Source organism: Protopterus annectens, chromosome 1.part1 (genome assembly GCF_019279795.1).
Source record: "Protopterus annectens isolate FY-2018-M chromosome 1.part1, PAN1.0, whole genome shotgun sequence".
Lineage (NCBI taxonomy): Eukaryota > Metazoa > Chordata > Ceratodontiformes > Protopteridae > Protopterus > Protopterus annectens.
The window spans coordinates 1697686443-1697701442 of record NC_056726.1 but is presented as its reverse complement, the minus strand read 5'-3'; the positions used below and the strand labels follow the sequence as shown (position 1 = coordinate 1697701442).

At 37.3% G+C, this 15000-nt stretch overlaps 1 long non-coding RNA gene across 1 annotated transcript in view; it reads right to left on the bottom strand.

Annotated features, from left to right (window-relative positions):
* Positions 1-15000, bottom strand: part of LOC122814037 — an 81274-nt gene that overhangs the window by 64599 nt on the left and 1675 nt on the right. Inside the window, exon 2 of the long non-coding RNA XR_006366766.1 lies at positions 13870-14031. This is a non-coding gene — a long non-coding RNA (uncharacterized LOC122814037). The remainder of the gene's footprint in view (positions 1-13869; positions 14032-15000) is intronic.

Genomic DNA, 15000 nt, shown 5'->3' with positions numbered 1-15000 from the left:
GAGTTTAGGATACTAAGGAAGGTAGAATTAAAAGTTTGGACTGCTTCATCAAGTGGAAGTTGGGAGAGGAATTTCCAGTTCACTCTAGAGAGGAGAATATTAAAAGTTTCGGGGTGGAAGTTTGATAGTTTGCAGCATGTTATAAATCTGTGTGGGTTAGAGTAATGGAGAGTATACCCCATGATACCCATAATGCATCCTAAATTCTTGGAATATAGATAATGTCCCTTAAATTATAAAGCCTATATCACTATTATTCAACAAAAAGTAATTTGTAAATAAGTAAAAGCATGTCGAGCACTTGTACATCTTATCTTTCCACTAAGAAACCCCTTATTCTACAATCTAAATTCCATACAACTAATAAAAATAATCATGGTCTCCTGAAAATATTACTGTGCTTTGAAAATCTCACATTCATCTGAACTCAAAAACAGGCTTCATGTGCAACCACTCTAGCCACTTATGGTACACTTTTCCAAAATTTATCTCATTTAATACTCTAAGCGGAAAAGTCACATTAACAGAATCAGAGTCATTTTAATGTCAAACAAACTGTTCCCCACTCCTACTTCTTCCCATCATGTTGATGTAGAAAGGATGCTAAGTTCCACCAATTTGTGGCTCTCTCTACTTAGAACAAACCCATTTTCATAGGATCATAGGAAGTTACTAGGCTAATGGCCCTAGGGCCCTTACAAGCCTAGCCAAGTTCTACCCTAATTTCCATTATCAGCACCTATTGCCCCTGTCCAAGTGGGACACAGTTGGAACCCCTGGGCTGAATTTACAGTTACCCATCCAATCATCCAGACAGCATTTGAAGAGGGCCAATGAGGTGCTCTGTTTGACATGAAGTGTGAGCCTTTTCCAAAGGTGTAGTAACCTCTGTGAGAGAAATCTGTCCCTCCAGCAGGTTCTATTAATGTCACATACCAGGTTAAGGTCTTTAGAGCGAGTAACCCGTGTACCATTTGACTTGTGGATATGCAGCATTTCCAATAAAGCAGGGTCAGAGATTGTCTCTGAGTAGTCTGTATGAAACAGAATAAAGTGACAGTGATTTTAGATGATCCACATAGGACAGATCTGAAGACCTTGAATTTTCCTTGTGAGGAAACTTTGTCTTCTCTACAATTGCTGCAGGTGCTTTGAAAGGTAAATACCAAAAGGGGTGTTGTACTCAGTTATTGACCTGATTTGAAAGGTACATCCAAAAGGGGTGTTGTACTCAGTTACTGACCTGATGAGGGAAGAGTACTGGAAGGTTATAACTTCTTTTTTTCTGGAGGCAATGCCCTTACTTATGAGATGAAAAATATAGGATGCCTTGCTTGTCACTGTGTGGACATGGTGATCAAAGGTAAGGTTGCTGTAAGCCTGTTTGTCCAGGTCCCTCACCACTGAGTGCATACTTAGAGTGTTGCTATTGATGTGGTACTTAGCAGGAAGATCGCTCTTACCAAAAAGGATGATAATACATTTTTTGCATTGAGTTTAAGGCCATCACTTTGGCACCAATCATTTGTTTGTGTAAGCCCCTTTTTGGAGATTCTAGATGTTGACATCATTTGGAGATTCTATGACTGCTCCCAGTTTGCAGTCATCAGCAAACTTTGTCAGTCATAGACCTTTAGTTTTTGCTTGTACATCAGAGAAATAGATTCCAAACAGTAGAGGACCCAGCACTGATCCCTGTGGAACATCACTGGTTACAAGTCTGCTGTTGGAGGTGGATTCCCCTATTTTGACTGTATGTGTTCTATCAGTGAGCCAGTTACTGACCCTTCTAATGATAGAAGGATTAATACTTAACAGGGTGAGTTTGTCAGTGAGGCCTGAGTGGGGAGATAGTGTCAAAAACCTTGGCTAATTTTGTCCTTCTATCACATTGAGGAATATCCCCTCTAACCTTTCAAGTACCACCTTTGCCAAAATTGTAATAACAACTTTTATGAATGAAATTGGTTTAAAATTATTGATTCATGGACAACTTCTATGCTTTTTGGTAATTCCACTATAACTGCTTCATTGCCTATTGGGTTAAATTGCCATATTTCGAAATATTATTGTATGTATTCATCAAAATGGGTGTAATTTGCTTTTCTTTCCATTTATAGAATTTACCATGGATTCTGTCTAACTTCACTGCTTTATTTGATTTCAAACTAAGTATTGCTGTTTACATAGCCAGCCTTAGGCACAGGCTAAGTAAGTGTCCACCTAGGGTGCTGCTCTAGCAGGGGTACCTTTTCAGCATTTATTTGCTTATTTTCTTGAAGTAAAGAAATTGTTTCTTGAAAATATGTTGAATGAATACAGGAAAACTGAATTGGGAGACAAACTGTGAGAAAAGGAAGAAAAAGTAATCTGATGGTTTAGGTGTATATACCAGGATGGAGTCAGCAGGTGGTGTGTATGGGGATGGGTGTTTTAGAGCCATTTAGCCTAAGACACCATCTGACCAAAGGCCAGCCCTGGTTCTTTATTATAAAATTTTGATATTACCCTATCATCTGCAAGATGCTTGTAATTTTCTGCCTCATTCCCCCAATCCCCTCTCCCTGAATATAATTCAAGATAATATTTATGAAAAACCTTGATATCATTGCCTCCTTTTATTATTGTTCCCTCCTCAATCTGGACTTGATCTACAGCTTTAGTAGTAGTCCATGATTTAAACACTCATGCTTATGTATCATTTTAATTGAAATAATGATCTGTTTGAAGTATTGCATGCTATTAATATTTTTGTCTTTGGAATCAAGCTTTTCTCCCAGGTCCTCCCATGAAAAGGGGTTACTTTTTTTGACAAGTTGCACCTTCCTGGTAAACAAATACAAGCAATATTATACTTGTGGGTTTATTTCCTGCTACAAAACAGGCATTGGAGAGTTTGAAATGTGTCACCAGTATGTGAAGAAGTTTCCCAATACATGTAGCCAGGTGAGATATAACATTAGCCCTAAAATAGTAGAACCATGAAACAGTGAAGTAAAGAATGTCATCTTGGTATCTTTAACAAAGTAAGTTAACTGGGGTCAGAAATGCTGATATATGGAAATACAAGAACCTGAAACTCAGACTGAACCTTCAACAGAATTATAAGCCAGTCTATAGGTAAGAATCCAAGTATACAGTACAGTCATTGCTTGTGACTACAAATATTCAAGAGACATCAACAAATGTATTTTATCAGCCAGGTCTTGCTGGACCTCAATCACATTTGCAAGGTTGCTTCTGCCCCTCAAGGAAAAAGAAGAACACGCATAAACTCACAGTTCCAAATCTTAGGATGTGAGAGAATCCTATCGAATTTTTCCAGTTCTGGAGCTGCAGTAAAAGGGGTTTTGCACGCTGTAATTCTGCCTCCTTCTAACATTTTTATTTAAGGGGCAGCAACCAAGAAAATGTTGGAAGGAATACAATATGTCAAGCAATGTTCATTAAAGGGATGTCACCGAGTCTGCACCTTTTCTGCTTTATTTCTAAGGCTGACTCAAAGTTTTGATTATCTGGAGAAGATGGACAGGAAACTATATCCTTATCCTCTTAAATATTCAGTCTGGGGCTTTGGTGTGTAAGTCTCTGTGCTTTCTCTTGCACATGTTCTTCTAGCTACCCACAAAGTCGATGGGTCCCTGGGAGAAGAAGAAAGGAAGAAACAGAGTTATGAGCTGAGGTCACTATGTATCACCGCATAGGCCTTTGGTTTCTGCTGCTCTGAGGTGGGGCAGATGCTTAATGTAGCCATTGCAGAGGTATCTAATCAGTGACATTGGTGCAGGCACAAGCATCCTACTCAGTGCTAAGTACAATGCTACTGAAAATGAAAGACTGATCACAGCGAAACCTGCATCAAAAGTGATAAGCCTATTCACGAGCATGGCCTCAGCACACTGCCCTGACTGTCAGAACTGACAGGCCCTTTATGTTGATGGCATCTGCGCTTATGGCTCAATTGATGGCTGAGGTACGACTATCTAAAAATGCATTCCATTACAGGGCATATAGTCAGGGACAATGAGTGTCCAGTCACCAATACTGACACCGTATAGGTTGATGTTGGTGTATTCAGAAAAGTACTGATAACATGTTATGTTTAGCAGTGAGGAAAGTCTGGAAGAGCTATGAAAAGAGGCAAAAGTGGAGAAGGGCCCTTGTCTAGCATGGAAGCTGTTTTGTATCTGGTTGTCAACATTTTCTTTTGACCCTAATGAATGGGGAGTCTAAAACCTATTATAATCACATTCAGTCAGAGGCAAATGAGAAGGTCTTGTAGAAGGTGGTCTAGTTCTGTGAATCTATGAGACTTTCCATTGGTCTGTTAGGTTAACTAGGAAGAGATTTAATCTCTACAGTTCATAAAGTAACTTTAAGAATCACTTCCTCAAATCTCTGCTTTTGATGTTATGGACAAGGTGAAAAAGACCTTGATTTATCAGGTCTGTGCTTCTGTTTAGGCATCCGAAGTTTGAAGAAATCAGAAGTAATAGTAATAGCTGTTGATTCTGATGTCACTGCTGAGGCGCTGAGTTGTTATTAGTTTTTTGGCTTCAAATAAGTACTAATCTGAGACAAAGATGTTCATAAAGATAAAATGTGCCTATTTTGTACTTTCTTAAGGTACTGAGAATAAACTCTTGACAGATGTCTAACTTCTGAATATTTGCATTGTTCCCCCAGGCAAAAATAAGCAGTTTGTGTATATTCTTGGGTGGGATCTTATCAGTGCATTTATCCATTTTAAATGCTTGTTATATAATTGCAGTAATGAGGGAAACTCCTTACCACATGCAATAACAAATAAAACCAGCAGCTACAACAAAGATTTATTTTGTATATGAAAACGCCAATATTATGTATGCACAACAATATCAACAATTTTAATACTAATAAGTAAATCAGATGGTGACAAGATACCAGTAGGCCTCAGGAAGAAAGACTGAAGGGAAAATACCTCCTTGAAGAAAGAAAAAACAACTGAACCTTAAGAATGAGACTGAAAAACACAAACAGCAGATACTAACAAATAAAAGTCACTGTACCCACCAACTTTGGAAAATCTAGGACCTTTTTCTGATGCTGTGCACAGCAGCATGGCAAATTAGATCTAGGGGCATAATTTCAGGATGTGCATAAAGGGTAAATGAAATTAGTAGGCATGTAAAATTTCTGGTGCCAAGCTGCCCTGACACCTGATAACATAAGTCCCAGTTCAGAGGCAGGATTGCATCATATCAGATCTATCAGTTCTGTTTAGGACAACAAATATAACATTATCATAACTTAAATTCATGTTATTACAAAAACAAATTAAGAATGAAGGTGATCTGCTATCTTTGGAGCAAGGCACACAACTATATTTTATTCCATAGTACATTTCTCAGTGTAATTATCTGGCAATATGGCCCACTATTTTGAGATAAAGATATTTCTGGTTGTGCTATGAAATGCTGATTTCCACAATCCAGAGCATTGGAAATGGCAATAAATATTGCTTGAACCATGTACAAGCAAAGAAAAAAATAGATTTAAGTGCAGACAAGCCCCCTATAACTTCAGACATATATATATATACCAACTCTATGGTTGCATCATCTTGAAGTAAAGGGAACTTTCCCAAAGAAGTAAATCATTGCCAGAACAGACTTAGAAATCATACTGACAATGATATCCTGCGGAGAACAATGGTCAAGAGAATGTTCCTCAATGTTTTTTTTCATTTGACTAATGTTTCAAGAATTTCATTTTTTTTTTTTTTTTTTTTTTTGGTGAATGAGTAAAATTAAGCTATAGTAAGAAAAGGAAACTCTTGGGACTAAAGGGTTAAGGCTCCATGTCCAGAACAGGTCTAACATTATCATATTTAAGCTTACTAGAATCTGTGCTTTCGTTTTCTCTTCAGCACACACACAAAAAAAGGCTGGGCGGGTTAATAGTGCAATAATAACACAGAGTTGTACAATGACTTTAGAGTTAGACAATCTCCTGTGCATAGGTAAAAATGTGCCCCTGATATGTTGCAGATAATGACTCAGTGACATGAAGAAATTACTTCTGATTTCTTCCCATTGAAATGTTTATTTTGGTGTTCCTATTTTAATTTATTTTGTTTTACTATGCTTTGTATGTTCTGTTTTTTTCTGTATGTAGTGTTACCCGTCATTAATTTCAATGATATTGCTCTGAGTAGGAAATGGTCTTTCCCTCATGATATAGACATACTGAAGTTTTTATTTTACTTTGTTTTATGTTACCTTACATTTGTTATTTGGGTGAATGAACTGGTCTGAAACCCTTTTCAGCATGACCCAGAATGTGCAACAAAGGCAACAAGCACAACAGTTACAGTCTTCAGTTATAACAACAGCAACAACAACAATGTTTACGGCTCTACAGCGTGATTTGACTTTTCACAATGTTTCTAATAAATACTAAGTTGTGCCAAAGCAAAAATGGAAAATCGGGTGAATAGAAACAGAAAGACTTAAAGGTAGCTTGATTTGTATGGAACCATAATAGAAGTGTAGAATATACTGTATGCAAAGGAGTTGACAGTTCCTGCCATTTTGAAAACAAGTTATCAATGCTTGTGTTGTTGTAATAACAGACCGGTAAGGTAACTATGTAAACTCATTTATATAGGCTATTTAGGTTTACCATGTAAGATCTTTTATAAGTAGAGACATGGCAACTGGTATAACATGCATCTTTGTGCCCTTGTTCATAGCTTCATAGGTGTGTACTAGGCTAAAGGCCCTGGAGCCTTTACAAGCCTAGCCCATAAAAGTGCCCTGACATCGTGTCGCCTAACATTAGTTCCAGTACCTCTATGAAGCAGAGCCACTGGAGGGATCCCGGGATAAACTTTCTGTTTCCCATCCACTCATAAAGATTTCTCTGCTTGACATGTATTGAAAGTCTATTCCAGAGCTTGGGCAGTCTCTGGGTTATGAACCTGTCCCTCCAGCATGTTCTGTTGATTGTGGTAATAAGGTTGAGGTCTCTGGAGCATGTGGTGCATATGGGTTGGGATTTCATTAGATGTAGCATTTCTAACAGAGCTGAATCAGACATGGCTTTCGAAGTCAAGCAGAGATCGCCTCTTAATAGATGACATGAGGCAGAGAATAGCTGTAGTTTTTGAATCTGTCCATGTAGGACATGTGTTTAAGGCCTAGGATCCTGTTTGGGAGGTACTTTTGTGGTCTTTCCAGCTGTTGCATGTGCCTAGTGAGGTACATGCCAAATGGGACATTATACTCAATGAATGGCCTAATGAGGGAAGAGTAGAAAGAGATGATGACCTCTTTCATCCTGGATGCAAAACCCTTGGTAATGAGATGTACCACATAGAAGGACTTTCTGACCACACTGGCAATGTGGTGGTCAAAGGAGAGGTTGCTGTCAACCTGTGTCCCCAGAGCTCTTATAATGCCTTCAGTGTTCAGTGGGCTCCCATTGATGTGGTAATTAGTGGGAACTGTGTTTTTCCCAAAAGGAATGACAATGATTTTGGCATTAAGCTTAAGGTCATGGTTTTGACACCAGTCATTGGTCTCAGTGCGGCCTTTCTGTAGAATGTCTACATCACTTGGGAGTTAATAGTGGCTCCCAGCTTGCAGTAATATGCGAACTTGGTCAGCCAGAGTCCCTCCATGTTGGCCTGGACTTCTGAGAAGTAGATGCCAAACAGGAGAGGACCCAGGACAGTTTCCTGTGGGACTAAACTTGTGATTCATTTGCAGTCTGACTTTGAGTCCACTACTTTCACACTGTGGGTTCTGTATGTGAGCCAATTTACAACCCAAATAGTGATATAGGGGTTGATGCCTAGTTTGGTGAGTTTATCAATAATTCCAGAGTGGGGAATGTTATCTAAGGCCTTGGCCATATTGAGGTAGGCTGTATGAACTGTCTTGCCCTCATCCACAGCTCTAGTGACTAACTCAAAGAAGTCAACCAGGTTGAGCAGGCATGATCTACTTTTCAAAATCCAAATTGCATAGGATCTAGAGTTTGGCGATTCCCTATATCCTTGTTAATTACATCCATGATGATGCCCTCCATAGCCTTACATATTTGACTCATCAGGCTAATGGGGCAAAAATTCCTCGGTCTATAGTCGCACCCCCTTTATGGAGAGTGATGACTGTAGCAGAGTGCCATTCAGTAGGGACAAAGCCTGAGGTGCGGCTGTGATTGAACAGGACACACAGATGTGGTGCCAGGTCAGTTTGTAGTTCATGTTGAGCACATCCAGGGACATTGTCAGGTCCCATGGAAGCTGTATTCTTGGTCTTGGACAATGCAGCTTTAACCTGTGCTGCAGTAATGCTAGGTGCCTGACATTCCTCCGGTATTGTGATTGGTCCTTGGTGGGGGGTGGGGGGAGTAAAGTTGGCACTGAATCTGTCGGCCAGTATGTTGGCAATATCTGTTGGCTCAGTATAGGAGGTATATTGTGCAGTAACTCAGAGCAAACCTGGGAATTGCCATGGAGATTGTTTATATAACTATAGAATGATTTGTGGTTGTTTTTAGTGTCTTCCACAATTTTGCCTCCATAGCTGACTTTACAGGTTTTGATGACGGATCTCAACTTTTTGTTGAGGCTAATAAGGGAGTTTTTCCAGTCTTGGGACTTCATCTTTTTCTGCAACACTTTCTTCCTTCTGTTATAGAGTTTATTAATGGCAGAGGACCACCAGACAGGCTTCCTTTTTTAGAGGAGAGCGTCTTTGTTCTGTTGGGTATGGCTAGTTCCATGCATTTATGTACATATCCGTACAGTGCATTGGTGTGTGATTCGGCAGTCATGCATCTACTTTCCACTGACATGGGTGCCGTGAAGTTAGCCACTTCTGTTTTAAGAGCCCAAAGTTAGCTTTGCAGACGTTTTTCATGGTGGTTACCTTTGCTGCAGGTGTGGGTGAGATGTGGATTTCCATGGTGATTAGTTTGGGGTTGGATCTAACCAGGAGGAATTGACTAATGGTGTATAGCTTAGATCCCTAGATAGGGTGACCATTGTGTTTTTGACTTGCAGATATGTAGCAGCTCCATCAGGGCTGGATTTGTGAGTTCATTGTAGGTCAGGCATAGGTCACCCTTAACAGTCGGTAGGAGACAGAGTAAAGGGACATGGCTTTCATTCTATCCACATAAGTCATGTTGTTTACATCCTGCATTTTCTTTGTGAGGAACCTCTGAGTTCAGTCCAGCTGCTATAATTGGCTATACAAGTACAGGCCAAATGGTGCACTGTCCTTGATTATTGGTCTAATGTGGACTGAGTACAGAGGGTCTATAATTTCCTTGGCTCTGGATGCCATAACTTATAAGTTGTGCCACATAAAAGGATTTCATTACCACTGTGGACACATGGCAGTCAAAGTTCAGGCTACTATCAATCTGCATACCTAGAGTCCACTCTAAGGGCCATACTATTGATGTTGTATTTTGCAGGGGTATATGACTTCCCAAAGGATATGATAATTTACATTTTTGCATTTAGTTTTAGAGTAAAGTTCTGGCACCAGTCATTTGTCTGATCTAGACCGTACTGAAGGCTATCTACATGACTGGAGGATTCAGTGATTTTCACTAGCGTGTAGTCCTCAGCAAACTGTGTCATCCAGAGACCTTCCACATTTGTCTTGACTTCAGAGAAGTATATTCCAAACAGGAGGGGTCCCAGTACTGAGCCCCATGGGGCACCACTACAATTATATGCCTTGGAGGGGGGTATATCTTTAAGAGCAGATGGTTCCAATGCTCAAAGAGCTCTCTCAGCAATCAATGAACATGACTGCAGTGAAGTGAGCCTGTAAATTGACATCCTAGGATGAGGAACATATTTCCTGATTCATTATGAGATGTAGATTGCACCTTTGTCAGTTATTTTCTGTCTTCTAGCCTGAAGAGCATACCCTGTATATTTTTGTCCTGTCTTTCAAAATTATTCATACTGCCTAGACATTGAGTAAATTGACTGTCAGGGGTAGATTTTAAGAAGGTCTTGATAGCTGCATACCATTTTAAAATTTGTTGGCATAAGACATGTACAGCTTTAATTTTAACCATGTCTTCCCTAGGACTTGGGCCACAAACTGTACTAAATTATCCAGTCTGGCTAGCAGACCTGGCAAATGCAGATTGGTCCCTGGCTCATTCACAGTGCTGCCTTCTTCCATGTGCACATATGGCTCAGTGTTACTTAATAGGTTAATGCAGCATAATGCAAGAGAGTGTCAGAGGAACGCTATCAGTGCTTTAGTGATAACAGATAATGCAAGAGAGTGTCAGAGGAAGGCTAGCAATGCTTTAGTGATAACAGATAATGCAAGAGAGTGTCAGAGGAAGGCTAGCAATACTTTAGTTATAACAGATAATGCAAGAGAATGTCAGAGGAAGGCTAGCAATGCTTTAGTGATAACAGATAATGCAAGAGAATGTCAGGGGAAGGCTAGCAATGCTTTAGTGATAACAGATAATGCAAGAGAATGTCAGGGGAAGGCTAGCAATGCTTTAGTGATAACAAATAATGCAAGAGAGTGTCAGAGGAAGGCTAGCGATGCTTTAATGATAACAGATAATGAAAGAGAATGGCAGAGGAAGGCTAGCAATGCTTTAGTGATAACAGATAATGCAAGAGAATGTCAGAGGAAGGCTAGCAATGCTTTAGTGATAAAAGCTACTTTAATGCATAATAAATTAGTAAAATTAAGATTGTGTAGCTTGATCTCCAAAATGCTGATCAGTTTTTCATGGCTAGCTCTGCATCAGTTTTGATTTACAGGTGGTTTCACAAGACTAACAGCTTTGCATTGCCAAAATATGTATGGCAATTTAATTTCAGGGTTAGTGCAAATGTTACAAGCTAAGTTTAAACCAAAAAAGGCAAGGAGATAGCTCCACAGGGATTCAACAGTTATGCAAAATCAGAAATTTGGAACAAAACTGTTTAGAAAATAAAACATGAAAAGCTGATGAGAATTATTTAATTTACTGATGCTGAAGTAAAGGCTATGTAAACCATACAGGCAGCAAATTATTATTCTCTGTATGGCTACCACTCCCCTACACAAACGAAAAGGTAAAAAAACACTCATTAAACCTTAGTGATAAGTCCAGGTGTTTTGCTATGATCAGCCTTGTGACACATCTATGTATCTAATATTCCTGGTTCATATTTATGTTAATACTTGCAAAGCCATACTGCTCATAAACTACTGAAATATTTAATCTTAAACTCTGCATGATGGGGATACAACTGCATTGATACTTCACCTCTGTGTAGTGCAGCTAAAGCGATATTAATATTGTCATACTTTCATATTTCTTTAAACATCTCGACAGCAAAGCAACACAGTCATAAATGCTTAACTTTATATGAATACTCACACCCGGATAAAAAAAATAACTCCTGACAATATGTGTGGAGCTTAAGTGGTTACTGAGGAAGTGTACATAATTTATAAAAACTGCAACATTTAATATTTCCTGTATTTGTTGATGTTTATAAAATCCAGATAAAGATCTAGAATCTGAGTGTTGCCCTGTAAAGTCTGTTTTTTGCTGAATAGCTTGCCATTTATACTTCTTCAATACCACTTTTGGATCTCAATATGAACATCTGAAATGTGAGCATATAATTTAATTTTTCAAATGGCCTAGTATGCAACCATTGGAAGTTACGGCACAACCTTCCGGAGCTCCATTTGATATAAAATAATAAGAAACATCCCTTTTTTAAAAAATAAATGCCTGGCATGATAGTATAGCTTGATGTGGTATGGGTAATCTGTTATATTTAGACACCTGAAACCGCATCAGGTTTATCAGTTGAGGGCATAATGCTGTTGTTGTGATGAAATTATGCATGACCAGCACCAGATCATGGTATTTTATTTAATTACACTCAGTAAGAAATCTAATAACAATTCATAGCTGTACTGAATGAGAACTATATATGGTAATATCAAACAAGCAGAAGGGATATGACCAAGGCTCTATATACTATATAACAATAGACAGTGCAGGATTAGAATATCATATGTTTGTTATACCAAACAAAACAAGTCATATGTACAAGGATAAAGCATCTAATATTAATCACCAATGCTTTGAAACCTGAAAGTGAATACTACATTCACTGTTACTACAGACATTTCTGAATCTTTCATAACTTCCATATTTATCAAATATAATTCGGTCTATGCATTTCTTCAAGTCCCTGTAGCTATTTTCACTATCTCTTACATATCCATTTTATAAAGTATAAAGAAAAAAAACTGATGTACATAATGCAAGGAAATATAGTAAATGTACTTATAGGTTCATAGGTTCATAGGTACGTACTAGGCTATCTGCCCTAGGGCATTTACAAGCCTAGCCAGAATGTGTTGGCTTTCACCACCCTTTTAGGCTAGATTCCTGAGCCTCTACTTCCTCATTATATCAGAGGTACAAACAAGAACCTTGACGGTTTGAACTAAGTCAGTCAAAGCAAAATAAGTAGATCACAGTTTATCATTTCCATATGTTATTATCCATTAAGTTCCAAGGTGGGCTTCACAGCATCATTTGAAAATGCTCATTTCATTATATTTGTATGCAACTAATCCCTTAAGTTTTTTTTTCACCTTGTCAAGTCTTTGATAGGTAAATTGACATTAAGCAACAAACTAATGTGCATTTTTCATGCAAACTTTAACCCCTGAAATAAAAATATCTATAAATTCTGCTTTCTGTCTCTCTCTGTCTCTGTCTATCTCTCTTTCTTCAATCTGTAATTTCTAAAATATAGCTGCCTGAATTTAACTATTAAAGGCAATCAGGGCTCATTTGAGCTTTTTTTTTTTTGCATCTTGTATAAATATGATATATTTACAGATATAAAGACAGAATACATACTCCATGTTAAGGAATCATTTATTGGAAAATACATGGTATATGGTTACTAGTGCCAATTAGCAGGGAGTCTAATATCATTGTGTGCCTCATTATCACTGAAACAAATTGTGGTGATCCTATGCCATAACTGCTGCTTATGACTTGTTTGCAATGCTGTAATTATGGATGCAGAACGGAAAGAAAATAATCATATAATTTATTTTTGAATAATATTATGAATTTATGAATATTATGAATATTTTAAACAGATAGCAAATCTGAAATACTGAGCAGAAATGTATTGGTTTCAAAAATAAGCCAGGAGATGTACAATAGGGAATTGCACACATATTAATTACTTACTTAGCATATAAAATAGGAAGAATATTTTTGCAATGTGCACAGAATACTGCAGTATAACACTTTAAGGTTTCAAAGAGGAATTACAGTTTATTGTTATTGCACATTATGTAATACATTAAGAAACAGATGTAATACATTTCTACCTCTGTCAAACTGACAATCATAGATTTTCATAATTGTATCTATATTTTATCAAAATCTACTCCTGAATACCCACATACACCTACTTTGCTATGCAAGAATCTCTTAAAATAAAGTTTTAAGAAATATGATTTTTTTTTTCATTCTTGGTATTGATTCATACTCTTTTTATGTTTTTTTTTTTTTGTTTATTTTAACCTAGTTATTTCTCCTGTCTTAGTTTTGAGGATTAAATTCATCATATTACTTGTACAAATCATTTTCCTTTACATCTGGTCACTGAAATCAAAGTGACTTTTACATACTAAATTGCATTTATTAGCTAAATATGCTGAAAAGGTATTACTGTACACAGATATAAACAATTCATTTTTCAAAAGGTCTCAATAGCAATCATAGCAGTGCATTTCACTTTATCATGGTCTACACACATTTAACTTGCAAAGTATATTAAATTATCCTTACCTTGTGCAATACATTGGGTAATGAATATAAGTGTTAGAAATATGCCTATTAACACCTTCATTCTCAATAAAGAATTTTGCATGGAGTCCAGACGATGGAAGTAAAAGTTCGCCAGGTTAATTGCAATTCAATGTTTTAATTCTGCAATTCAGTGTTTTAATTCTGCAGTTAATAAAAGACAAAGTCAATAGATCAGTAACTGCATAAAGGCAACATAAAGCAAAAGTCAGTACCTAAACAATTTGGAGCAGTATAGAATGGTTTCAATATTATGCTACCCCATGCAGCTAAAACAGTAAATGTATGTGTGCAGTAGAATGTAATGTTGCTTTTAATAACAAATAGAATTCTTACTTACCCCAAATGAAAGCAGCATTATATTTTTCTTTTGATGCAGTAGCACTTTCAAATTGTATGTGACATTTCTTATATGTCAAAGTACAGAGTTTGAGACCTTAAGCAGACTACTTATAATCCAATCAAAATTCTATATATCATGTTGCCTTATTAAATAATGAGGATTTATTTAAAATGAGGCAGTGCTTTTGTACTATTATTATAACGCATACTATTGTAATTTAAAACATTTGTCATATTAAATTCTTCATTAACCAGTGGCAATGACTCCAGGTGTTTCAAATCTGCCTAATGACACATCTAGATGTCTGCTATTGCTTATAGCTTATTCCAAATTACATTGCAAATTGGAAAAAAATCTGTTACATATAAGCACTGAAAGATATCAGGGTAAAGCTTACATGATGGATAACAAAGCTAGCAATGATATTTAATGTCTGTCAAGCTATGCTAGATAAGTATTATACAGTGTTTTCTACTTGGTTACCTAAATATCTCACCAACTGACTAACATAATGAGAAGTGTCTAGACTCATGAATGATCATAACTGGATGAAGAAAAATGGTGGTGACAGCTTTGTAGCATCCGTAGTGTCTGGTTTACTGGAGGGTATTTACAAATGGCATAAAAACTGACAATTACTGTCCTTATTGTGATATATATATATATATATATATATATATATATATATATATATGTGTGTGTGTGTGTGTGTGTGTTTGTGTGTGTGTGTGTGTGTGTGTGTGTGTGCAAAACAGGAATCTAAGGGAAGC